We start from the raw sequence: 26022 nt of genomic DNA, 5'->3' as shown, positions 1-26022 counted from the left end.
TTATATGATTTACATGTCACACAACTGTAGCTGATGTATAGTATGAAAAGTAGCTTTTTGTTTTCACACCATGAAACTTTACAGCATTATGAGATCTATGGATGAGTATGTATTTATTGATCATTCAGGCACAGTATTAAACCAGTGACAAATAAATAGCATCTGCCTCGTCATCATCATAATCATCACCATCATGTAATGTTCTGCTGCAAAACCTTGGCTCCTAGAACTCATTGTTACTGTGACATGCACTTCTGACAACTAAAAATTGTTGAAGACCAAACAGAAATGACAGAGGCCTCTGCCAGCAGAACAATGCTTGGCACACCACAAAAGCTTATCAGAAGCAGCATGATCAACACAACAAAGAGCTTTATGTGAGCTCTATGTTTTGAATAATCCTCCAAACATCCCAGGTCCTAATCTGATCAAATGTCCGCACGCACCCTGCAAGTCACAGTAACCAAATGAGCCACTGTCACTACTGCCAGTTAGTCCAGACTTCCCATGTACTTGCCCCAGATGAGAGATGTTTTAAATGCAGGAGGGGACCTGGCACAATAAAGTAGGCTCCTTTAATGTTCTTACAAGCTGGTGTATGCAGTGTTTGCAGATGAAGGTGATGACCTAAAACAAATGTACCCAACTCTGTTGGAGAAAACAACATTTAGCTTGCTTGGTGTATTTTCTGAGTAGTGAACCTATTTGAGAATAAATACATAAAAAAGAGGTGTTGCCACTGTGTGGTTGGAGTAACAGCTCGGTAAACAGGTTAAAAATCCATTGAGAAATATGTGCTTTTGATTATGAATAGAGGCTATATAAATATTGTGTAGGATGTAAGAAAACCTTAAACGTGGCAGGCTCAAAGATAGAGACTTGATAGTGAAGGAAGGCAGGTGAAAAGATGCATAACGCTGTGAAAGAGACCGGAGAGGCATTGATTTTTACAGTATGTGGTGTATCATGCAATAAACAAGTGCAATGTTACTAAGCCTGTCACATTTCATTTGCAATATAAGTGTGCTTATAGGAATCTGTAAGAAAAACATGATAGCACTTCAAAAATTGCTGTAGTTGTCCTTGAATAACATTTTAAACTCACGTTTTTAGTTGATGGGGTGAAATTAGGACTAGCTCCTTTAGGAACTAAGTAGAAATATAGCAGGCTGCAAAATCCAAGACTGAGTTGATTGAGCAGCCAAGTATCTTGTATTCTTTGGATTTTCTAAAAAAAAAAAAGGTATTAATGGTAAAAATATTATTTGATTACTTTACCACAAATGACAAAACAGAAATAGAAACTTATTTTTTTTTTATCTTTTTTGAGACATTTAAGAAAGAGCTTAGTGGGAAAATCCATCCCCACCTACACCTTTGCCTGTTCTGCTCTAAGGCTGCTTTAACTCTAATTTATGTCTTCATATAGTCTATATAGCTTTTTGAATTCATAGTAGTATTCTGAACTTTTCTTTGTAGCATAATCCATCAATTAAAAATTCTTTGAGAATGAGGAGCCAGATGACAACCCTCTTGATCAAGATAAGAGGAAAGAAAGGGAGTTTTTTCACTCATTCTGAATATGAAAAGCTTGTGTGTCCTCCTATTTAAAACATTCAAATATGCTTAAAAAAGAAACAAAACGACAAAGGCAAATTTTTTATTTTATGAGATTTTTGCAGTTCTGTAAAAAACAAACTGCAGTATTCAGTAGTTTCTAGAAACATGTGTAGCAGCAATAACTTTAATGTTTTCTGTATGACTTTATCAGGCTCTCATATCATTGTCATTGAAACATTGTTCCAGTTCATTTAGATTTTGACACAGCATTTCAGTCAAGCTGGGGTCTGGACTTTGGCTGAGCCACTACAACAACTTAATTCCTTTCTTTTTCAGCCATACTGTTGTGCTTTTGCTGCTGTGTGTGAAACCACTGCTGTGTTTTTGATGCAATTTTGGGCAATTACTGCTGTACAGATGTCCTTATATTTGCCACTAGAAAGCTTCAGTTTTAAGAAGAGTTCATGGTTAACTCAAGGACTGCAAGGTGCCTGGGTTTTGTGGCTGCAAAACAAGCCTAAATCATTGCCCCTCCACCAGTGTACTTGACACAGTAGTTGAATTACTGGTGTCAGTTTTTGCTAACTTTGCCAAATGATACCATGCATTATGGCCAAACATATCCACTTTGGTCAGGTCTATCCTAAAGATAATGCTCCAGAATTTTTTTTTCGGATGTAATTTTTTGTAGCCTGTAAAATCTGAAGAATATATCTGAGTATTGCATTACACAGTCTGAACTAGGGATGAATTTGCTCAGATGTCCACTCCTGGGACACTGACACTTATAATCACATAATCAAGTGCATTTGATTCAAAGCAGTTTCAGCAGTTTCAGCAAGCTGAAAAAGGGAAAAGAATATGAATAAGAGCAGGATTTTATTTTATTTTACCAGTAGTAACACTGAACCTAACCAAATTCAAAACCAGTGAAAAAACTGTCAGGACAGAGAAGGGGAAAGATGCCAGTGGTCTCCACCTGTCAGGGGCATAATTTCCAGACCCAACCAATATAACCCCTTCAATAAAGTTATGAATTATCTTGCATAAATAGACTGTTGATTTTCTTTACTCATTTCTGGCATTAGCAGCAAAATAGTTGCATGTTTAATCATCTGGGAATTTACCCAGATTTATTTATTTATTTAGACAGAGATCTTGACACCAATTGACCTTTTCAATGCAATGTCATTGATTGTTGCTGAATGATACACTAATTCTTTCTCAGCTTCCATTCTTCAAAAAGTTCCACTTTGCCATTACTTTGGCTTCCTAACTGGTAACCTTAACTTAATCAGCCCTCTCAGCAGGGACTTCATTTGGTTGAAATTATGCTTTCATAACATTACTTCTTACACACTTCCTAAAACATTGCAATGTTTGAAGCGACTTCAACATAATCAAGTTATCTTTCAATTAAATGGATTTATTGAATGGAGATATGTATTTGGCATCTTTGACTTCATTAAAAATGACAATTTGGAGTTAGTCGAACAAAAAACTTAAAAACTTGAAAAGGTAAAAAAAAAAAAAAAGTGTACAGCCTAGCAAACAGAAATCTTGATGACATTCCTGTAAGTTTTATCACAAGTGTTCACAAATAATTGTAGGTAGGCATCAAATGTAAAAGATAAAAATGGTTTTCTCTCATATATTTGTGCAAGTACGGCATAACTAAAAGATGCACTAACTTCATCGAGGCCACAGTTAACTAAAGAATACATCAAAAGGCCAGTGTTAGTTATTGCACTGCTGTATGGAGTCTGCCAATATATGTAACTGTGCTGTCTGAGAATACTGAGTTTTCTTCAGCTTTCAACTGCACAGTCTCTCACGATGATCAATATGAATTCACAAGTCAAAAACACAACAGATAAAAACATAAAAGGGAAAACAATGTTCATATTTAATTTAACTTTTAACTCTTTCTTTTTTTAAGTGAAAAGTGAACTGAGTTTGTTTGCTGGCGAGCATTAAGCCCAGTAAATATCTACATTTCTATTGCTACCAGGTGATTATTTTTCTAATAAGCATATCACATCAACAGTTTTTTATTGTCACCAGGGCAGCAAATTGATTTTAATTAGTACAGCCATTTTACAGGTACTGCAACTGATGACTTTTAAAGAAGCTCTTTTGTTTTTAACTGCAAAATTAATGTGGACGTGATGTAGTACACAAACAACTGTATATGTGTCTTGCAGTTCTGATTTTGTGTAAATACTCTGCATAGATATCGTGCTAAAATTGCCTGAGTGGAGATGAATAGACACATTAGTGCTGGGACTCTTTAACGATTTGTCAAAGGAAATTAGAGCAACTGCTCTTTATGATGGTGCTGCATAGGAAAGTAACTGGGGGAGAATAATTCAGTCTCAATTCATTTTATGCTGAAGGCAGGTCAGGGTTGAATTGCACCATTTGGCTTTCAAAACTAATGTCCATGCATATCTTGATTGCCTGTGCAAAAGCTCAGGGTGGCCTTTATGGATCCTGGACGACGGGTGTGGGGAGGGCTCAGCCTGTAATGCTCATTGCTGGAGATGATCACTGACAGCTATAACCTTAAGGCACTATTACCACCAGCAGCAACCATCATTTGGTTATTACATTCAACAATCTAGTTTAATGGGTTTGCCATCATAGCTGTGCTACAGTATGCTTCCTCACCAGGGTTGGCAATTGCTGACAATTAACAGTTTGGTAGTCTTTTATATTTTTGTGGCAGAGGAAGCGGTTGTTCTTCCTCTGTTTTTCAGACACAAAAATAAGATGTAAAAAAAAAACTCAGCTCATTTAAAATATAACATTTAAAAAATACAGTATCACTTTTCCTGTAAAAAATCAATTTCTGAAATTCTGGCTCAAATTCATCAACAGTAACACCTCTAGGACCAAATGCAACATGGGACAGTGTCTGTTAAAGTGGGTGTGGGTGGCAGATAAAGATGCACTAAGGTGTGACTGTTTTTACTAATTTCTTTATTTTTATTCCATGCTGGTCTGTTTTTGGCCAAAACGTGTAAAACAAAGACCTCCTTAAAGTAATCATGATGCAACAGAATCTAATACCGACACTCTGTTGGTTCACTGAGTTTTACATTTTGTCTTTAATTATCAGCCACTTTGCAGTATTGCAACTGCAGCATACAGTTGGACATTTTCTATTATACTGATTACTCTAAGTGCTTCCATGTCTTTTAGTGTTGTTAAGTTGGCTAGTGCATTTCTTCTTTTTAAAAACGTAGCAGATTGTTGATTTGACCACTTGTAACATTTTTGCAGTCGTTCCAATAGGGGCAATTTGGTTTTTCAGCCGAATGATGGTGTCTTTCATTTGCGTTGACATCTCTATTGAACTTCATATTAAGAATTCCAGTGAAAAGATGCCAAATGCAAATTCAAACCCAGATCTTTCACGTGCTTAGTTTATCAGGGAACCAGCCTCACCTGGCCATGAAACTGCTTGTCAGTCAATTGTTTAATTATTTTTGTATATAAATATCTCACAGTTAATACAATACTTTTGTTAGCCCCCTTGAATCAAAAATTTAAGTGTCATGTTGACTTATTTAACTTATTTAAATTCCAAAAATGTCCAAAATTGACCTAACTGTGTCACTGAAGAAAAAGAATTTTATTAATGTCTTTTCAAAAGAGTCCAAAATTCCCTTTTTACTAATTCCCTTAAGTATAAGCTGCAGTAAAGGCCCAGCAGAGCCTCTCAGGGGAGGAAATAGCATTTGGTAGTCCTTGGATTCTACACTTCAGGGAGTCTTTGACGGCAAAGAATTTGATCCAAATATTAAAAACTATGCCAGATGTGCTAGTTTTTCCAATTAATTTTGAGCCTCTGAAAATGGGGCACATTGTATAAAAATGGCTTTAATTCCTAGAGAGTTAGTGCCACCCCTTAAATTAAAGCTGAAACTCTGCTCTTTGAATAACATCTCAGTGTTTTGACTTAAAATGACCAAAAGAAAATCTGTAACTGTCCAAAGATTACAGACTTAACTGTATATCTATAGCTTACATTATGATTTCACACCTAACCTGTTTGGTTGGGTTCATTTAGGCTGGTGTGAAAGCTTTTACTCAAACTATAGTGCAGACCTAACAACTGAGACAGCTTGAAAAGGTGGGTGGTTTGTTTGTGGTGTGAAAGCAAGCTAGGATTTTCTGCAGATATGTGATTTCAAAAGCTAAGCTACTAATAAGTCCATCTGCTGATTGTGAAATCTGTTTAGGAAGCAATCTCATACATGATCCAATGCAACACATAAACACATAATTTTAGGATCCATTCTTTTCAGGCTGTAGCTGTATTTGATAGGCTGAAATGTTCTTACAACTGGTTCTACAACTTCAGCAAACATTTAACACCTGATTGAATTTTGGTCCCTTAATATAAATGTAATTATTTGTTATTTGACATTTTTCTTATTGTTGTAAGCAATTTCTAGTTGTTGGCATAATTTCCTTTTACAGTAAACTATTCATATTACAAATGCCACTGAGAGATTAAACGTTGCCCCATGCTTTAGAATCCAAACATTCTGTATTAGTTCAGTGGATACTCTAAAGCATTTTAAAAGCAATCAGCATTCTCGTTCTTTCTGCTTTAACACTTTTTATCTGGAAAATGAGCCATCCCTTAGAGGACCAGTGCACCCAATGCAGCCTCCGATTAGAGTTCACTCTTCACATGATACAGAACAGGGTGATATTGACTGCTTCCACTTCACTGGAGTTATCTGAGATTGACACATAATGAAAGCACAGCAGGGAAGCGAAAACAAGGAGAAAAGTATATATGCTTCCAAACAGTCTCTCTTTACTATTAGCTGCAAATTTAAAAAAAAGAGCATATGATTGTACTTTCAGAAGTATCCATTTCTCCCATTTCGGCTGATAAATAGTTCATTAATATTTCTGCTTTCTGATTGTTGATGAATAATAGGTTATCTTGTACCCAAAGAAACACCTACACAGACTCATAAGATCGTAAACAGGCTTTTATTTGACTTGGAAAAAATGGGTCTTTAGCATCCATTCACTTTAAAGCAGGTGTGAGACAACAGTCTTACACTAAAAATGGCCACCTCTATCACTCCTATCAAAATGGGACATGGTACAGTTGGTGCTACAGCTCTTGGATGGCTTGTATACATGAGGCAGATGTAACCAAGTTATTGCAATGAAACAGCACTCATGAGAGCGTGTATGTAGATTACTACTATGAAATCATAAAAAAAGTTAGCAGATTCTTGATGAATATAAACAAGAAGAGTACAAAGACAGGTATAATTAAGCAAGAGAAGTGACTAAGCACAGGCAATATAGTTCATCCCACTATACAAATCTTATATCAGCATATCAAAGCCCACTTTGCTGCTGGCTAAAACAGTAAAGCGCATAAGATTATTTAGAAATCTATTATTGTCTTTATCACACTACCCTGAGAAAGAAACCTGTGGAATGTTTGTATGTTTTTCATATTTACCTTACAATGTTCAAGTCACAAATCTTTCTTCTAAACACTGCCCAAAGTCCCATACACACAGATGTAAAGCGCGACGTTAAGCCAAATAAGGATGTTCTTACATTTTCAATGGGTGGAGGAGAGTCAAATTGCCTGAAACCCACTTCAAGGTCATCATCTTCTAAAGAAACTAGAGAGACAGCTGGATGTTGCCAACAAGCACAGTTTGCAAAGATCCAGGGAGCTTTACATCATTATTATGCCTTATTAAAAAAGTATATTTCTACTGCTGCAGTGGTTGAATTTACAGAAATACCCTGCATTCAAGAGAGGAATGCTGTACAGTACAGACTGCAGGATTAAACCTTCAATATAGTTTATGTAACAGTCTTCTATAGAATATGTGAGGTGTATCAACTTTAAGGCAGATATTTTGGACTGCAATCCATTAACTCATTGTACACTATTAAGAGAAGAATTTCAGCTATAGGTTATATTCATATCTCTAACAAAGAATAATCAGACTAATGCGACAAAATAATTATTCCCTTAATTTAAACAACTTATAATTAATGGGACTGGAAGTCTTAAAAGAGCTAATATTTCATTAATGTGTTATTACTCTATCAGGCAACTGACCTGCTGTCTCAAATTACTGCAGATGACACAGTCTGAGGTGTAATTAAAAAACAATTAGGAAAATATTGCAGGCTAAGAGCACCTTCACCTCCCCTCAGCTAAACGAGGGAAGTAAGCATGTTGGATATGACGTTTACAGATTATACAGGTGTGTGTAGGCAGTATTTGCAACAGCTCAACGAGGAGTGTCTTAACTTTAAGATGCCAAACTGTAAAATCATCTTACATGGATTCTGTTTTGATAAAGATACAGTAAGTAGAATATATTTGGCTTTAAGGTCTCTAAATTCTGTATTTTTTTATAGCATCAAAGTGAAAAGTTCAGCTTTGTAGACTAAAACTTTTTAAGCTGTGGACGAATATTAGTTATAATGATAATCCTGACAGAGATTCACTGTAAGCCTCTAACAATGTAAGGTATGCTTCCTCTACATATTACTGTCATTGTTCATTTTCAAAATAAGTTTTCTTTTCTTTTTTACAATTGAACTCATGTTATGTTCACATTTTTATTGAAAATTCATGTCCATCCACTTATACAAGACATTTTCATAACGGTGCTGGAGCCTATTCCAGCTGATATCTGGAGAGAAGCAGGGTACTCCCAAGGCGCAACCACTGGAGTGGAAAAGTGAAGGCAATGCGAAAGTGCCAAAAAACTGTAGTTCCTCTACATCCCACTTGACTCCAAAAGGGAGTAAAGACCCATAAAGTCTAAAATTATAATGCTCAACTTTACCTTTAGCCTGGCAAAAACTTTTCGGTCACTATGGTTGGTTTTCTTCTTCATAGCAACTCTGAGTGTGGTGATTTTTTTATAACCTACTGATTGAATGGTGTCTTTATAAATACAGTTGTAGCCAATCAGCTCTTGCTGGCCTTGTCCACTTTTTCAAGTCATTAAACAGAAGCTATTTACTGTGTGTATGCTGTTGGAGGCTTTTGGAACATCCTTTGGTTTTGGAGAGTAAAGGGTTTGGTTTGGTTTTTGGTTTTTTAGTCCATTTCTTAGTACTGATATATGTGTCTCAGCATTGTAAACATGCAGATGTAGGTTGCTAACCAAGCTTTTCAGCTTAAGCTCCTAACTTAGTACACCATCCTTTTATCCACACAAGGTCTTAAATAATCAGGCCCCATCTTATCTTAATGACCTTGTAGTACCATATCACCCTATTAGAGCACTTCGCTCTCACTCTGCAGGCCTACTTGTTGTTCCTAGAGTATTTAAAAGTAGAATGGGAGGCAGAGCCTTCAGTTTTCAGGCCCCTCTTCTGTGGAACCAGCTTCCAGTTTGGATTCAGGAGACAGACACTATCTCTACTTTCAAGATTAGGCTTAAAACTTTCCTTTTTGCTAAAGCATATAGTTAGGGCTGGACCAGGTGACCCTGAATCCTCCCTTAGTTATGCTGCAATAGACATAGGCTGCCGGGGGATTCCCATGATGCATTGAGTTTTTCCTTTCCAGTCACCTTTCTCGCTCACTATGTATTAACAGACCTCTCTGCATTGAATCATATCTGTTATTAACCTCTGTCTCTCTTCCACAGCATGTCTTTTATCCTGTCTTCCTTCTCTCAGCCCAACCGGTCGCAGCAGATGGCCGCCCCTCCCTGGGCCTGGTTCTGCCGGAGGTTTCTTCCTGTTAAAAGGGAGTTTTTCCTTCCCACTGTTGCCAAAGTGCTTGCTCATAGGGGGTCATATGATTGTTGGGTTTTTCTCTGTATCTATGAAGCGCCTTGAGGCGACTTATGTTGTGATTTGGCGCTATATAAATAAAATTGAATTGAATTGAATTGAATTATCCATACTTCAGCTTAAAACAACAATGAAAACATCATGGTGGCAGCCAAAAAAACTGATGCTGAATCTTTAAACATGGAGTCCAGACACAATGGCTGATGTCACAGTGGCTACATCCATCTTTTATATGTTCTATGGGTATTCCCAGGATAGGTCAGCAGTCTATTGCATTTGTAATACAGAGAGACAGATAACCAATCATATTCAGTCACCCAGGGAGAACTCTCAAATTCCACTAGAAATCCTGCCAGCTGGCAGGTTTGAACCCAGAACCTTATTGTTGTAACTGTGCTAACCACTGAACTGCTCAAAAGGCTCTAGTACCCTCAAAGTCATGATTTGCAGGTTTTCTTCCATTGCTTGTTAACTCTTATTTGATTTTGGGTCAGGTCATGATGAATTTCACTCAGTCACTATGATTTAATAATGTTAGTTTGACTTTTGTCTGAGATTAATCCATTTTCAGGGTTTTTACTTTTTGACTTTGATCTTTGTTAATCACAGTTTCTGACCAATAATTCACAAAAATTACAAAATCTGAGGAGACGTTAAAGTGATTTGAAGGTACAATTCATCTAAAAGTTTACCACCGTTACCTGCTGGTATTTCAATATAATATGCTTCTTTTTATAACTTTAGACAATAAAAAGCAGCTAAAAATATAAAAGAACATTTATATTACTAGTCATATTCATTCATTGCTCAGAGGCATTTTAAGAAATCTTTAGAGACTTTCTGTTGAAACCAGCTTCCTTATTGCCCTCCTTGTTTAATTTTTCAACCCAAGGAAATGAAGAGGAAAGTTTTTTTTTTCTGCTGTCTGCTCTTTTTGTTGCTGTCTTCATACCCCACAGCATCGGTAAAGTCCATGATTTCAGTGGCGTATCACATAGACTTCTCATTTTATTGGCAGTTCTTTTAAATTAAAAGTCACAATCTGACTTTCAAGCAATTGTTTGTGCCTCGTAGCAATGAAGTCATCAGCTATTTAAGTGAAGATGCACGCTGTTGGTTCTCTACATGAATAACTGTCAATTGTAAATTCATATCCTTTTGCATTAACAAGACTGGAGGGCAAATTGGCTTTAAATTGGTGCTCAATTCCTTCCTGTACTTTCCAGTCTATTTTTCTTTCATTTTTTTGTTATGTAGTATACCACTGTCAAACACAAGCTTTTCTGGCTTCAGGTTGGGTCACAGTTCACAAGTTTTGACAGTGATCTGTGCATGCCCTTTAAGCCAATGTCCATCTTCACATGTGACCTACAGTACACTGACATTGCTGGTGTTTCACAGCGGGACAAGTCATATCATCAGTCTTTTGTCTGTGAAACTTATCCTGTAATGGTGCATGACTTCATTTGGTTTCAGGGTTTTTGTTTTGTTTTTTGTTTTGCAAAATCTGTGAAAATGAAAATAAAAATCAAATGCCTCCTTAAAATAGCATTGCTGCACAGCTAACAGTATACTTGGACAGATTTACATTACAGTAAAATTTAAACATATCTAGGTACTATGTGGCTAAGCAGAATGACCGTTACTGTCAGCATGTACTTCACAGCTGCTGGAAACATGTGGCGTCACATGACCTGCACTCACTGCCCATTTTTAAATTGCTCATTAACAGATGATATTTATACAGCCAATCACATGACAGTAACTTAGTGAATTTAAGCATGTAGTCATGGTCAAGAATAACTGCTTAAGTTCATACCAAGCATTAGAGGAATATGGCTCTACTGCTTCAGGCTGGTAGAAAAGAACTTTAAACCTTGAAGCAGATTTATTACAACAAGAGCAGTCCATAGTGCTTGTCAATTAAGAACAGGAAACTGAGGCCACAGTTCATGCCAGCCCACCAAAACTGGACAGCAGAAGACTGTCAAAACATTGTCCGGTCTGATGAGTCTTGATTTTTGCCGCAACATTTTGATGACAGTGTCCGAATTTGGCATAAACAAGATAAAGGCATGAATACATGTTGCCTTGTGTCAGCCGTTCAGGCTGCTGGTTGTAGTGTAATGGTGTGGGAGATATTGTCTTGGCATTACATTACAGGATACAAGTCATATCCATACAAATCCACATTATCTCACCATAATTGCACCATATTTGGATAATTTCCATTCCAAATTGTCTTTGAAGATACAGACAATCTTTTTTTTTAGTTTAATTATCAGGGGGAAAAAAGCTTTAGTGGACTAATAAATATACATTAGTGTGTAACTACGTCTTTCAACAAATTGCTATATTGCCCTGACATCTTGAATACAGTGACTGAGACAAACATCTTTGTTCCACCTAACTGTATTTATCTATGTAGCTGAAGACTGGCCACATATGTAGTATGCCAAAGGAGAAGGACAAGTAAGTTCTGTACTTCTTTTGAGAAAAGTATGTACAGTACTGTACTCAAACTCAAGATATGAAATATTATACACATGTCTTATTATATAAGAAGCAGTCCCCCTCCTCTCCAAAAAAGCAAAAATGCAAATAAAAGAGACCAGGATCTAGATAAAATGTTATCCTCTTCATCTGCACCTAATTATATTAGAGCCCTGAAGTGAAGACAGGGACCTGACACATGAAAACATGCATCAACATGCTCATTTATTCCTGATTCCTTATATTGCCATAATTACTTTTTGTCGGCATACTGGGCATGGGACACTTCCAACTCTGGACAGCTGACACGGAGCTTACTAAACAAACTGCTGAGTATATGCTATAGTTACACAATCCTTCTAAAAAAAAACTTTTCTACACTTTGATTACATTCTCACGTCTAGAGTCCAATATGAGATCCACTTCGAACAGTGTTTCACTAACACCAGCTAACAGAGTCTACCAGTGGCAAATAATGCTGCACTTACCAATAGAAAAGTTCAGGATATCTTCAACAACTCACCTTAGTCTCTTCCAGAGTAAACAAATGTGGACACACTGGCAGCTGAGGTAAAAAACAACAACAAAAGACTGACATCCTACAGTCACTATAGCTGAACAGCAGCAAGGGTTGTTTGTTCTACAGTGGTCACCATAGCCAGGATTATAGACTTAAATTGGTAGGGGTAATAACACAAAATTTAGTCTACCAAATTCTACTGATTTCAAGTACACAGCAAATTCAAAAGTGTTAAATGTTTTGGTGTTAATAGTCTTCTTGCAAAAGTAGAGTTAATTTTACTCTAAGTAGAGTCACATTCTTTTAATGTAACTCTGAGGTGTAAAATGATAGTAGTTAAAATCGAGTGTTAAAAATGAGTGTTTCTCTGTCAACTCTGGAGGTGTTATAATGGAAACATTAACTCTTGACCTCTTAACTCTGAACTCCTAGAGGGGCTATGACACCAATAGAGTGAATTCACAGACTCCGCCCCCAGCACGGCTCCAATCGAAGCTGAAGTGAAGCCGTTTCAGAACATTTTGCTCTACATATTTGAGTTGTTTGCCATGCTTGGTAAGTCATTTTTTCAAAGATTGTTTCAATTATTATTAGCTTTTACTTCTGTGGCTCTTTGGAGTTGAGACAAAGCTGTGTGAAAGGCATTAGCCATGTTGCTCGCTGATAGCATAATATTCTGTTTTAGCTAGCTGAAAGGTATTGTTTGCGGGCAAATACCACAGCCTTGAAAAAAAGCTTGCATGTGAATTTTCAGTCAAACTTTTGGTCAAATACACCTAAAACAATGTCTAGAATGTGAAATGTTGGTATAATGGTGCTACTTGAAGCCTGAAAACGATCGCCCATAAAAATAAAAAAACCCCGAGCAAACAGCAGTAGCAGACGTCCTGACTGGATTCTACGTTAGCATAGATAACTCCAGAGTTTTGTGCACACGGTTTAGGTAAAAATTAAAAAGGTTGAGGTTTTACATTTAGTTCAGTATTACCTGTTGCCTGTGTCCTTGTCTTTTGGGAAAATACTTTACACAAATAATGGCTCAAAGAGGATTCCTTTTTTTTTTTTTTTTTTTACTGTGCTGCAATTGTTTACTTGTTTGTGCCATTAATTAGTATCAACTAATTTTTATTCAATCTCCGCACAGGATATGCTTGTGAAGATGGAATATGGGGGAGAGCAGAAGTGCGTTGAAGTTCCACAAAGGGATGAATGAAGGACATGCATATTGTATTGAAGAAATAAGTGATGAGAATGCTGTTATTTGCATTTACCATGTCAGACCTTTTGATAAACAAAATTCTAATGAAAGTGAGAACATGTATACTGTTACATCTTTCAGAAAATGTTTTGAAATTGTGGTGCACAGTTCAGAATAAATGTTTTTCAAAAACCATTGCATCTTTTTAGTAAATGTTTATTTCCAAAAGAAATTTCTAGAAGTTCAGAACAGTAAAATTCCCGCTTTTTAGAATGAATTAGAAGATAACTCTTACGTAGTTAAACTAAAATACTCTTTGAGAGTTAATATATAAACTCTTAACACCAAGTGTTAAATTATCAACTCCAGACAGATTTGGTGTTTAACACTAAATCAGAGTTAACGTACCAACTCTCCAAAAAGAGTTAAATTAACACTCTCTGGTGTGGACCCATATAGACACTTTAATAGTGTTGAAATCAAATCCGACAGTGTTAATTTGGACATGCTGGATTTGCTGTGTAGTGAGATTTTCATATTGTAACTTTAAGCCACTAAACATTACTGTTTCAGAGTAATAAATACAAATAATTCAATAAAAATACATCAACCACATTTGGACTATCAGGAGACTCACAAAATAAATAAATAAAAAATCCTAGAATTACCTGATCCTTCACATCATAATTCTATAAAACTGAACTCTTTCAGTTTCTTCTTTCAACATATGGGTTTGCAGAGCATTCAGGTCTGCCATCTATGACATCCTACAGTTATGAAGGGCAACTGTGAAGAAATTACATGCATGGTTTGTTGGCTTTGCGAGTAATGGTGCAGCTGCCATGAAAGGCTGACAGTGGGAAGCAGCACTACTCCTGAGTGAAAAGATCAACTCCAAACTGAGTATCATTCCCTGCATCATTCACAGGTTAGAACATACAATATTCTGATGCTGCGGAGCACATTACAGAGGTATTTTCACATATTTATTACATTAACCCTTAAACTCAGTTTCTTCCTTCTCTATATCGACACTTGCCAATGTCGGTAAAGGAGGGTGGCAGACTTCACAGTAAAGCAGAAATATCTGAAAATAAAAGTAGACTGTTTTCTTGGAAATCTAGCATAGAGGAATATTCATATATATTACTATTCATTGTCTTCACTCAGCACATGGATAAAATGTTTGTTCATAGGTAGAAAGGACTTTTTTAGTCACCCACTATAAAATGCCGGTATCTTTTAGTGGAAACAACCACTGTCTGTTCTTTTGGCAGAACTTTGGGTTTTTAAAGTCTTATTTTCTTCAATAAAAAATATTGTGTCTGTAATGGTGGATTTTCATCCCAGTCATGGAACACTGGACCAGTTCTTTACCCTTTCGAGGATACTTGAGGGTGCATTCAAATTTGCCCAACCTGTCTACATGTATTTTGTGGACTGCATTCAACCGTTTCCCTCGGAGTATTCTGTGGGAGGTGCTTCGGGAGTATGGAGTGTCTGGCCCGTTGTTATGCGCCATTTGATCCTTGTGCAACGGTTGCAAGAGCTTGGTCCACATAGCTGCCAATAAGTCAGACTCATTCCCGGTGGGTATTGGACTCCGCCAGGCTGGCCTTTGTCACCGATTCTGTTCATAATTTTTATGGACAGGATTTCTGGGTGTAGCCAAGTGGCGGGAGGCTTTCACTTCGTTGGTTTCAGTATCTCGTCAATGCTTTTCACTGATGAACCCAGCTGAACCACAATTGTTGGTTCATCAGGTGGTAACCTGCAGCTGGTACTGGAGTGGTTTGCAGCCGAGTGTGAATGCCATTGTCCTCAGCCAGAAAAAGGTGGAGTACCCACTCTGGGTCAGGGACAAGTTACTGCTCCGAGTGGAGATATCTCAGCATCTTGTTCATGAGTAACAGGAGAGGGGATCTGGAGATTTACAGACAGATTGGTGCTGTGGCTGCAGTGATGTGGTTGCTGTACTGGTCTGTTGTGGTGAAGAGAGAAGATCTCGATTTACCGCTCGACCTACATCCCTACCCTCAGCTTTGGTCACTAGCATTGGGTAGTGACTGAAAGAATGAGAACGCGATTACGAGCGGCAGAAATGAGCTTCATCTGAAGAATGGCTGACCTCTTGCTTAGAGATTGGATGAGGAGTTTGGACATGCAGGAGGAGCTCAGAGTAGAGCTGTTACTCCTCCACATTGAAAGGAGACAGTTGAGTGGTTTCTGGCATCTGACAAGGATCCCTTCTGGGCAGCTTCTGGGTAAGAAGATTTTGTAAGCAATGTTGCTGAAAATTTGAAGCACAGACATACTTATAACATACTTACTTTACTTTATGCTTGTGTGTAATTAGCAGTGTCATGCCATCAACACACCCGTGGCACAAGAGTATGTATTTCTATTTGCTGCAACTAAACTTTTTTTCTAAAAATGTGTTTGTATGCAGTTTCTATCGAAGGACAATTTCACTGCTACCATTATTGGTGTGTTACTGGCCTTGCTATTTCATATATATATATTTTTTAAAAAACGAAGTAATTTGATTGAAAACATTAATGCAGTGCTGTACAATATTCAGGCAAAACTGGCTGGCAAAAGTACAAATTGTTTTGATGAGCTGAGACATTCAGGTGAGAAGTGTTTCAGCACAATAAGAAATATCTTTTGCAGTGAAGTGTGCACAGAAACCATGCACAAACACAAATAGAAATTGCTAACACTGGTGAGGAAATGACTGATTTGAGAACTGCATTAAGAGTAGTGAAAATGATGTTTCTGATGTGAGAACTGCATCAAAGTGATTTAGGAAAAACTGTTATCTGGAAAATGAGGTAGAAGGCCACTATAAGGTCTCCTCAGCAGTAGTTGTTGTTCTTTGGCTTTACTCTTTCACAGTAAGTGATTTTATCAATGTATATGTCAGGTTGAATGGTGATGTTTGAGGTTATAAGGTTATATAGTAAGTAAATATCAAACTGCTTTGAATTAAAAGGAAGAAACTTTCTTTAATGCATGCAAATAATTAAAGATCAAGCAAACAGAAGCAGCGCAAAAGTGGGTAGGTACAAAAAAAAAGCCTGGTATTCGATCTTATCTTACTTGTATATAATACGTTACAGCAGCATAAAAAGACAGAAAGGGATGCTTAGACGTTTGAGGACATTTAACCGATACTAAAGACTGTCTTGAGTGTTATGAGCTATGGTAATTAATTTAAGATGTTTTTACCTTGAATCTGCTTCTAACAAAAGCTTACAACAAGAGAAAGAATACAATGCAATATTTTTCATGTTATTCAGCCTACAGCCTGTATAGGAACTTTGACTTTCTTAAGGTAACACAGTATTTTATTACTAACAAAGAAACCAATGTCTTTTTTTATTCTATATTTTTCAATTACCATTTTAGTAAATGTTCAAAAATGCTTTAGAATGATGCTAACTTTAAAAGCCATTACTCTGCAATTGAGTATCTCACTATCAAAGACAATATTTTGCTGTGTGTGCTTTTAATTCCCCCAAAATGTATCATAGACTTACCATGTTAATGTACAAATTGGGTTATCCTTCTTTCAAGGTCTCCAGCCTTAAATTAATATGACATATTTGGCAAGGAAACTGGAATGGCTTTTAGAAGAATTTAATAAAAAGCATCACTGATGAAATTAGCTAATGCCCATTGACATTTTATCCAGAGCATTAAAAGAATAACTGGTTCCAGTGATCATATTTCCCGTGGTTTCTGATGTTGCTGTCTAATCTATATTTCAAAATGTAAGCGAAGAAATCGTTTTAAGCTCAGGAGTGGCACCGGTGTTTACTATGAGCCAAGAAAAAAAACATGTACATTACATTTTTTCTTAGTTATTTGTAGTTCCAAAACATTGGCAGTAAAGCATTTAGTTGAGAAATTTTCTAGCTTAACTTGGAGATACAACTACCACAAAAGAGTAACAGGCAATAAAGATTTGTGCACATTTGTATGCACAAAAACTGCTCGCAGCAAACAGCAATTATAAATCCAGGTCCCCTACCAACAGTCATATTCTTTCCATGCTGGACAAAATCTACTATGAATCATTTTACTTGTTTTGAATCACATGTCAGTTATAATGATGGAGACCCACACAGAGCATTCAGCAGACAAAAAAAAGCAGCAACCGCATGTCCACGGTAAAACCCATGAGAGCAGCTGCATGTGAACAAAGCAGCCTTCAAATTTGTCATTTTCTCTGTGGTTGTTGGTATAGTTGCAATGATTTGCCATTAAAATGTCAGCAAGAACCACAGTTTTTTAACTTTTCAAGCTATCTGAAGAGTTCTAGTTGGATTTTAATGCTAGTGGTTGTCTTCACATGCAAAGCTGTTTTTTAAAAAAAGCAAAGGAAAGTAAATTTTCTTCATTTCTTCCATTATTTTTACATTAAAACATGATGTCTTTACAGTTTCTTTAGTGATTTTTATGATTTAACATGAATGATTTAATATCATATCACATGATATGTTTGATAACTGTACTTCAAGGTGCTTGCATTTAGTAAGGCATTTTCTCTTGATGAAATATGGGGTGTGATGTCACACCTTTAATGTCAGTGTTGGATTGTTGCTTCCTTGCCTGTATACCCAAACTTTTTTGACACTTGATGCTGACACATGCATACAAATGACTTATCATCTAACACAACTCTAATTTACATTTGCAATTATCATTTGAAATGGCTGTGAGTCATATACTGACAGTGTTATAAAACTAATAGTTTTTTTTTTCAAACTCAGAGAAAGAGTTACACTTTTCTCTTCTTGTAATAGTCTTCAAGGATACCTTATTAAACCATGCTTCAGCCATGGTTTGCTGACTTTGAGCTATCATATCAAAGATTTTGACAAGTTCTCTTTAAACGTGATTCTAAAGCGCAGTCACTGCCTCACTGAGAGCCCAATTAGTATAGGGAAAAGAATACCAGAGCTACAGTCAAAAATAAGTATTATAAAACATTTAAGAGTAATAATCTGTATCCAAGTCATAACTCCTTTTTTAAAACTGTTTCATTTACTTTACAAACTTACTGATTCAGTCTAATATTTTTATATCATATTCTATATTTTCTATATTTCAGAAAATTTAAGTCAATGAGTCAGCACTCAGTCTGCATGTGAAATGAGAACAAAACATATAACTGTCATTTTTTATTGTTATTTATTATGAAATTATAAATGCCACAAGTTTACCAAAACATTATGTAATTAAGCTAAACTATATAATGGTTAAATTCAAATAACATCCTCCAGCTTTTGTAATTAATTTTTGAAGGAAAAGAAACTCTGCCTTGTTAGTAGATGTAACAAAAATGTTGATGCATGAAAGCACACAATAGATGCGATCAAAAATGTCTTAATGTTTTTGTTTTTCCATTTTGGGGTGCTGGTTATGTTTACACAAACTGATTTTTGAAATAAACCAACGGATTAGCATTGTAGACCAAATAAATTTCTGCTATCAAACTCATTGATTTAATAACACAGCTGTGCTAAACCATTAATACAGCTCACTGCTTTGCCTGCTTTACACACAGAAAAGTGGCAATCTTTTTAGTTTTCATGTTAAGGATGGTACTTTCTTTCCATCCACCTTGTGTCATTTATATTTTCTGTATAAAATTATTGATATATAAGTTGTAGTGGCTTTTCAGCTTGTTATCGTGTACACTGACAGGCCACAATATGAAAACAGGTGAGGCGAATGGCATGGCTCATTTCTGCACAGTTCAAAATTCTGCAAAAAAATTGTATTCAAGCTGACATTACTTTAACATTCAAGAGAATGTTGCACACCAGGAAAATCCAACCCCCCGCACTACAGTGGCATTTTTTTCCAATATCAGTGCCACCCACCGACACCGCAAAAACCTGAAGGGCTTAAGGCATTTACCTGGCCTCCAAAGTCCCAAGATCCTAATCCAATTGAGCATCCGGGGAATGCACTAGATCAAGCCTTATCCGTGAAGGCCCCACTCAGCAACCCACAAGACCCAAAGGATCCACTGCCAATGCCCGATACCAGAAACTGCAGCACACCCCCAGAGGTCCCGATGGGTCAGTGCTGTTTTGCTTATAAGAGAGACCTACACAGTGTTAGGCAAGTGTTAATAATATATCCACCTCTTCGATGACAAATTCCTGAAAGAGTCTGTAAAGCTTATTTTAAACTTTGTAAAGCCTATAGTGTAACCTGTGTGAGTGGTCGACATCATTGTCATTATTTATGCTTATATGTGAATTACCTTGTGGTCATGTCTCTGTAATTAACATAAACCTTATGATAGAAACACATACATTTTTCAGTTTTTTTTAATTTTTCTATTTTCCAGGGACAAACATATTTTCCCCTCAGGTTTTTTAATTTCTTCGCATATTCCCACATGTCCATTCTCGTGGTTTTATCTCATCTTTCCAGGAATTTGCTGATATTTGTGAGTTATATTAATGCTATGATTACCGTTTCTTAAATTGAAACAATGACTGCAGTTCAAAAACTGCAGGGAAAAACTAGCCAAACTTTGACAGGTGTAGTCAGCTATATTGAATAGGCTAATCTCAATAGTTTCAGGCTGAATGAATAATGTTACATTCATAGAGAGTTGCACATTAGGTTATGCCGTAGGTCACGTTGTAGGGGTTTGCTGTTACAATGTATCTATGGCATAGATTGTAGCTACATATATTGGGGTGGCTATAGCTCTGGAGGAAGACCCGGTCATCTGCTAATTGGATGCTTGGTGGTTTGATCTCTGGCTGATCCAGTCTGCATGCCAAGTATCTTCTTTGGGCAGGACACTGACGCATCCATTTAAGTATGAATGCATGTGAATGTTAGGTGGGAAGCACTTCATAGACCTAGAGATGTTTATGTAGCCAAGACATGTAATCTGTCCTTGGGCTGCACAAGGGTCTTATCCTCAGTTTTACATTCTACTATATATGTAACAGATTTAATACAAGTAAAAGCAGAGACATGCACACATGCGCTGCTGAGGAAAATAAGCAGAGGTGCTATAGAGTATTCATTGCTCACCCCTTGTAGGTGCCCAGGAGTCCTTCTTGTCAGATGCCAGAACCTCCTCAAGTGGCTCTTTTGATGTGAAGGATTAGCAGCTCTATTCTACATGTTAAGTACATTTCAGTAAAGATCCACTGTGTCATCAAAATACCGTTGTTTTTTTATGGCTAGAAATATCAGGGCTAAACTTTAACCATTCAAAGTGAAGACTCGGTGATGAGTTAGAGGTAGGGTGATCTGGTCTCAAAAACTAAATTTGGGGCATAGGAGTAAGATATAACCTCAAAGTTGATGTTCATGGCACTGGTCACATAAAAGATGTCTACTGATTAATTTCTTTACCAGCTTTCATAGCCTGAAAATCCACAAATAAACTGTCAAAATATACCAGTGGTAGTAGAAAGGTCTCTGTTTTCGCTTTCTTTGATATTTTCCCATTTGAATATCGCCATAGCCTTTGTTGTTGTATTTACAAGGAATGCAGTCAGGGCACTCATGAGATTGTGTCAATATTGACTTTGCAGAAATATTCCCCAAAATGCCAAAATAATATTGCAAATAAAACCAGAACTATTGTTAGATTTTGTCTGGTACTGTCAGTGTTAATCTCGTTAAAATGACGATGCATTAACGCGGCAAATCTCCATTAGCGAGTTAGCACGGATTGCCCCGTGCGAGGGCTCCACAGTTAGCTCTTTAACGCGTTAGTGCCGCACACAAGGGGCGATCCCCGCTAACTCGCTAATGGAGATTTGCCACGTTAATCCGGTTATGGCGTTAACGTCATTTTAATGAGATTAACGCTGACAGCACTAATTTTGCACTTGTGCCATTTTCCAGAAAAAGACTTACCAAATAATACCAAATACCAAATAATGGCAACATGGAACTTGGAAACAGCCAAGTATAGGTCACAAAGGAATTTCTGCAAAAATACTAATCTGGCATATTTTAGAATTTTAAGAACATAATCCCTTAATGTTGTAAATACATCTTTCCGTGTTTACAACCATTCGCACAGTTTTCCGTTCTTCTGAAAAGGTACAATACTCGATAGATGAAGTGCACAGAAATAGCAGTGATGGTGATATTGCCAGCAAACGACTCACGTGCTGTTTAACTGGTTTGGAGATTTATTTAGTTTAGCTTATGTATACTTAAGCAGTCCTTCTAAAAGTAGGACACCAGCAAAGATTTTTTTTTTTTATCTGTGTGTGTGTTTTTGTTTGGTTTTTTGTTTTTGTTTTTTAATATGCATACTTGTTTATTCATTCCCTCTTCTTTGCAAAATGCAGAAGGCAAGAAAACTAAAACCAGATGTAGAGTATTCATCATCACTAAAGCTGAGGTCATCGTTCACTGTGCTCATCTTGCCTTTGCTTCCAATGAAAGCAGATGCTTTCAGAATCTATAAAAGACCACGTGTAAAAGTAGTGGTAGATTCTAGAACATAAAATACAAGAGAGGTATAAAAAAAGAAAAAAGAAAAATGCCTCTGGGCAAATGTCTGTTTTACACAGGCTGAGCCTCTGGGTCGCTGCTGGCAAGATACTCGACAAATGACAGCACTTGGTTGGTTGTTTCGAGGCCATTTGCCTTCATGTGACAGGTTGTGTATCTTTAACTACACTCAAAAAGGAACTGGTTATAAGCTTGTTTTAACATTAGCAGAGGATAAGATGACATTTTGTACTTTTCCCTCTGTTTTCCTCATTTTGTGTTCCTTTTTTGCTGTCATTAGGTTAGCTACAGGCCTACAGAACGGCTATGGTATTTGATAGATACCTTTCATGACACAAATTTTCAGTTGTACTAGTAGAGAATACAGCTCCATTAACTGTGCCAGCAAGCAATGACACTAACCCAGCATGTACAATATCAGGTCCTTCCCTAAGGGGAATGCAGTTATCTTTTAATATGCCTGTGTTTTCCCCATGATTACGTGTCAGAAATCTAAACATCACACTTTACATCGCATTACATTTCTATCTGTATCTTTTTAAACATAAGAAACATTCTGAACATAAACACAGCACCTGTGATGGCATAAAGAATCAAACATGATGCATTAGACCACATGCTCAAATAGACAAATGCTTGAAAACACCATAGAAAGACAATAGCAGCTCTTAAATTGAAAAATCTAGGCAACAACAGTGACTATCCACAAGCAAAAAATGGAATCAGAAAGCCATTGTTCCTCAGAGAAACTCGTTCTGCTCCCATGGTTCTGTCTTGCTTAGGACAAACACTAGATTTTATGACCTGGCAAAGATTCTGTCTTCTCTCCAGTGACTCATTTTCACCCATAGTATCTGCAATAAACAGGACGAAAAACATCCTGGTGCTGTATGGTAATATTTTCAGTAATATAGTATCCCCTTTGTGGTTACCTGGAAGACTCATAAAAAGGTTTTTGGTTATACATATTGTAAGAATGATTTCCTACTTTAGACTTTTTTTCTAGACTACTTATTGTTTAAAGAAATAGCTGCATTGCTACAGTACATTGTATTAAAATTGAAGCCATAATGTCCATAACATCTATAAATATTTTCATTGCTTGTTGGAGATTTCAGAAAGCTTACAGAAGTTACATAGAGGTTTACAGAAAGTTACATTATTAAAGTTACAGAAAGTACATATTCACTATTTATTAGCAATCAAACGTGTAAAAATTTTGTTCCTTCTAAACAAAATTTTACAAATTTCATTTTGATTTTTATAATCATTCATTTCTGAAGGCAAGGAAGGTTCATTTTCTGCAGACACTTTACACAGAACGCACCTGCCAGAGTTTGGAGTTTGATGGTTGTGGTGAAACAGACAATGTGGTGTAGATAAAGATATATCGATATAGGGCTTTTATTTTGAAAATCCAACACCTTAAAATAAGCTGGTAAATTCCTGTAACTAACTGACTAAAATATTTTGAAAACGTGTGCAAATACTGGATGGTCCAGGCACCCTACAAGGATGAACACATTTTCATGAAAAACAAGCAGCAACTGGTAGAACTTGTTTTACAAATTTGCTAAAAAACATTGCATAATATGTCAGTTAGTTTATGTTTCATATACAACTTCAGGATCCCAAATGAGTAAACAGTGAAAAAAATCAGAGAGTACAAGAAAATATACCCATATACCAGACAAAAATAGGAAAAGGTTAAACTGACCTAAATATATGCAAAAATAGCATTGTGGTCAATGTATACTATTATAGTATAATAATAAGATTATATAGCTGCTCAATTGTAGCTCAAGTCTATACTTAGGCAATCACCAATCTGCAGCCACCTGCTACTCAGAGTAAGACAGTGCACTCAGAGGATGATGTACAGTCTTGATTTTCCTAGCTCGTCGCATTTCTGGACTCCTAAATGCGGATTATATGAGTAAACTTGGGCATGCGCAAGTGCACGGACAAGCTCTTGCACATCTGCATATAAAGAAGCAAAAAAAAGCAAAAATTTGTTGATGAGGCAGATGCACTGTAGCCACTGTCACAGCTGTACACCAAGTCCCTTAGGGAGCACTTTGCCAGCCACCCTGTAAAAAAACTGCTACAGCACATCTGGGTCACAGCAGGTGCTGTGTAGTCTCATGATAGAGTGCTGTTTGTCGCAAAACCTTTGGACTGGTGTCCTTGTGCGTCATATATGGAACTTATGTTCAGTTTGCAATGCCCTTCAAATATTGCAGTAAGCTGAAGACAAGTTAAAGTACAGTACATAGACTACCTGTAAATAACACGTAACAAGAGTAAGATACAATATATTATCCACAAAAAAGAGCAACCATTCTTGGAGATAACAACAGTTGTGACTGTGATGTCGCTTACACAATTCCTGCAGGCAAAATGTCAATCCTATTACAACTGTATTCTATCACATATTGTGAGATTTTTCTTTTTTGTTCTTTACACAGTTAAATATGACAAGTTGTCTCCTAAAAAACATCAGTGTAAATTACAGGAGTGTTGCGTCAGTAGTTCTCAGTGTTTTAGGATAAACTGTAAATATTGTTTATATTTTTACTGACGAGGGTGAAGGACAAAACAAGGATAGCCAAATGTCTGATCATGATTCTGTGGTGTCAGAGATAAGCAAGTGCAGTGTAATTAAAAAGATAACTTTCATTTCATCAAGCTCTGTTACTTGTCTGTGGCTCTTGATTGTAGATGTTCCCTTCACAAAGTAACTGACCTTCGCATCCCCTTTATCAAGCAAACCATCAAAAAGATCTTGATATCTGTGAGCAGCAGTGATAAATGATTGATTAGTGTGTCACAAGGTCTAATTATATTCTATAAATATAAGGAAATAGGAACAAGCTTTGGGGTCACAAGCCAGAAAATGTGTTGATTAACTAAGGCTTACAAGATATCAAATTATCTTAAGTCATTTTTTGGTTATATGTGCTTTCTGATAATTGTTTCCTATATGTGAGTCTCATAGCTGACACTGATGCTGAAATTAACCATTTCCAATATTCATAATATAGTTAAAAGAAATGAATCAAATATCGCAGTGAAACTGTTTTATGCCACTTCAGGATTCACCCTTGGTAGAGCTTGAAAATAATCACTAGTACAGCTAGAGCTTCCCGTTAGCTTGAAGCTAACGGGAAGAATGCGGCTAAAACTTTTGCTTTTTCGAGTTTGTTTTGCGAGATCTCGCAAAAGTTTTGCGAGATCCCGAGATAGTTTTGCGAGATCTCGCAAAAGTCCGTCTTAATTTTTTTTTCTCCCATGTCCCCTGCGGGGCTCCGTAGTTTTTCTTGTTTTGTTGATCTGTGAAAGAAATATTTCCTAATAAAAGGCATCACCTCTCTGACATGCTAAGCAATGATGCCTTAAAATACCATAGTTATTTAAAAAACTGTCTTTGCTTGAAAATCTTGAAACAATAATATTTTTGTTTTCTTTGAAGGGGGTACAAATTTGTAAATGCCTTTGCTGTTAACCTTGCAGGTTTACATAAGCGGGTCAGTTACAGGCGAGACCTTTCCAGTTTGGGGCATAGCTGTTGTAAAAAACAGTGAGAGCTGGCCCACATTTAACAACAGCTAAGTGGAATTTGATTTGAACTCCGCTCTTCCACCTCCAGGTCTTAGAAAAACACAACGCATGTTTGTGCATCTGAATCCTCACCCCTTCAACTTGTCTGGGCTTTGATTTCTTGACATACTCCCTTGCAGCCTTCTTGCTTCAATGCTCAGTGCACTGTGTTGTCTCCCATCTTCTTGTATCCGTCTCCTATCTCATTCCACATGTGCTTGGCTCACAGTCTGCTTTCCATAAAGATAACATTGCTGAGTTAAACAGATGGGGTGTAAATGTTCTCTCAGTGATAAGTATCTGCGTCGAC

Source organism: Aulonocara sp. 'chitande type north' Nkhata Bay, linkage group LG2 (assembly GCF_057382095.1).
Source record: "Aulonocara sp. 'chitande type north' Nkhata Bay isolate Kocher_YH1m ecotype deep benthic linkage group LG2, A_spYH_male_GT1.1, whole genome shotgun sequence".
Taxonomy (NCBI): domain Eukaryota; kingdom Metazoa; phylum Chordata; class Actinopteri; order Cichliformes; family Cichlidae; genus Aulonocara; species Aulonocara sp. 'chitande type north' Nkhata Bay.
The sequence above is the reverse complement of the archived record's forward strand: the minus strand, read 5'-3'. Positions refer to the sequence as shown.